The 2804-nt window shown below is 38.8% G+C and overlaps 1 protein-coding gene across 1 annotated transcript in view; it reads left to right on the forward strand.

Annotated features, from left to right (window-relative positions):
- plat (plasminogen activator, tissue) overlaps positions 1 to 867 on the forward strand; it is a 12228-nt gene extending 11361 nt beyond the window's left edge. The window contains exon 15 of the mRNA XM_030780497.1: positions 1 to 867. This exon is cut by the window's left edge and continues 507 nt beyond it. The gene's annotated coding sequence lies outside the window, so the exon portion shown is untranslated.
- Positions 868 to 2804: the final 1937 nt, after the last annotated feature.

Genomic DNA, 2804 nt, shown 5'->3' on the forward strand with positions numbered 1-2804 from the left:
CACTTTTATATGCTGTGATGGAGAAAGTACAGGAAACTGAAAAGAGTCAGTTCACCTAGGGACCAGGCCTTGTTCACAGTTGCTAAACTCTACACTACACAAGTGCACTTAGCTGTGATAGCACTGTTTCACCTTCGCCCCCCCTCTGTCTTCATTAGATGTTCTGTCTCAATAGCGTCTCAGTTTGGTGCCATAGATGTCTCAGAGAATCATAAAGATCTCTTTGGAAGCAAGACATTTTCAGTTTGTGATGCTTTAACCGTGAGAAGACGTAGACTGATAGAAAAATGTGATGTGAGCTGGTTGACTCTGGGGAGATGAACACATTAAAATCTCAGCGTGTCCAATCAGAACTGTCATAGGACACTTGCCAGCCAATGACAGAGAGCCAAAGAAAACCCCCAACTTTAGCATGACTTACTGCAATTTTATTGGAGCAAGTCAAGAGTTTATAAAAGTAAAAGTACAGAAACGAATGGAGACAGCGGACAAAATGGTCTGGAATGCTGAAAAACAAAACGCTTAGCACAAAAAATAGGACGACACAGGTTTAAAAATAGACGTGGGTGGGTCTAATTAAGCAGAAATTGAGTGGGCTTTATGAGGTCTGGGGTTGTTTGTTTAAATGTAAAATTAGTTAGCTCATTTTGCCTTTTACGCACTTCCAGGCTTTTAAATATAGAATACCAGTGATGAAACTTCATTTTTAATACTTGTTTTAACACTAAACATCTGCGGGGACAGAGAGAGAGAGATGCTGATTTCTTTGTATGTTTTGGTGAATAGTTGTTGGGTTGAACTCAACATCAATGTTGATTTTTCACGTACTGTATATTCCATAGGACTTTAGCCTGTAGCTGCATTCAGTCTGAGTTTTGACTGCAAACAATTTTGGTTCTGCCTTTTTCTAATTTAGTTCTGGTAAAACTTAAGTGTACTCAGTGAGCGGTTATGGGTTATGTATACATGCGTTTATATTAAGTTAATATTTAACTATTTATCACTTGTACTGTCTTAAATCATTTTTTATATATTGTAATAGAGTTTTATTGTTTAATCAGTGTTCACAGCTCTTTGAATCATTATGTTATCTGAGACTGGAGTTGGGATAAAACTTTTTAGAGTGTTTTACGCTTTTATATATTTTCTTTTGTTGTTGTTGAAATACTGGAAATACATTTCTCTGTTACAATTTTAATGAACATTTTTTTTTAATGAAACTTTATATGAAACTGGAATTAGTGTCGGCCCATTCTGTACCGCACCAACACACACACACACACACACACACACAAACACACACACACACCTCAACACACACACACACCAACACACACACACACACACACACACACACACCCCCCAACACACACACAAACCAACACACACACAGACGCACACGCACACACACACACACACACACACCCAACACACACACACACCAACACACACACACACACACACACACACACACACACACACACACACACACACACACACACACACACACCCCAACACACACACACACCAACACACACACACACACACACACATTCAAAAGAAGCATAAGCTGCAACTGTCTGTAGATCATACACAATGTTAATCAAAACAGTGTGGTTTTATGCAATAATACAACCTCAAAACATGCTGTCACGCTAAAATTTACTGTCCGAATATGTAATCTGTACGAGTCTGTCTATCAGCACATTTATAGTACATACATCTGCAAATGACGTTCATTTAATACAGCGTAACTGAATATGAAGAGTTGTAATCAGTAAAGTGCTAGGGTGGTCTAGAGGAGACGAGAGGCGGTACAGCTAACTGGTGAAGAACTGCAAACCAGTAAATATGACAGAGAGAGAGAGAAAGTGAAAGAGGAAGAGAGAGAGAGTGTGTGTGTGAGAGGGAGAGAGAAAGAGAGAGAAAGTGAAAGAGAGAGAGAGAGAGAGAATAAAGCATGGGGCAGTGAGTTTTGCAATGGTCAAGTATAGAAGTAATCAATGCCTCACTGGATCTGTGTGAAGTTCTTCCTTGTTGGGGAGTTTCCCCTTGCTGAATTTGACAGAAGAATCTTCGGTATGGGGAACAAGGAAAAATCAGATCACTTAAAAAAGAGAATAGTAACAGTGGTTTAGAGTTACAGTTACTGCAACTGAACATGACATGAAGTGGTTCTTCTTAAGATTGTCATCTGAGTTGAGCATTCCCTCTCGAATGACTTCATGGTTTTGTAATTTTCTTTACCTTAAAAGAGAGAATGTCACTAAACTCGGTTTCAGAAGCCTGTGAAAGAGCAAGAGAGAGAGAGAGAGAGAGACTAAGAAAGTGAGGGCACAGTCAACATCAGTCAACATCAACATTGCAGTTTAGAAAGAGTGAGTAAAAAAATAGATTAAAAATAAAGAAATTGAAAATCATCATAAACAGCAGCACTCACTTGGTACAGCCTGGTTTTAAGCTCGTCCTCTGTGTCGCTGGGTGAAAACTTTAGCCTTATCCTCAGATTTCCAATCACAGAGTGAAAATCTACCAATCAGAGCACAGCACTCAAGCTAAGGCTAGAAGTTCAGTTTGACAGAAAAAAAAAAAAAAAAAAAAAAATATATATATATATATATATATATATATATATATATACACACATATAAAATGGAGCCTGGTTGTTTATTTTGGGAGTAAGATGGTGAGAGGAACACACCTTTGCAGGAGCTGGTGTAGTCTAGACTACAGTCACTATGAGCTTCACACGCCATTCTCACAAAAACAGCCACGGCTCATATTGGTTCCCTCACAGCAAAGAG

The sequence above is a fragment of the Chanos chanos genome, chromosome 1, assembly GCF_902362185.1.
Source record: "Chanos chanos chromosome 1, fChaCha1.1, whole genome shotgun sequence".
Lineage (NCBI taxonomy): Eukaryota > Metazoa > Chordata > Actinopteri > Gonorynchiformes > Chanidae > Chanos > Chanos chanos.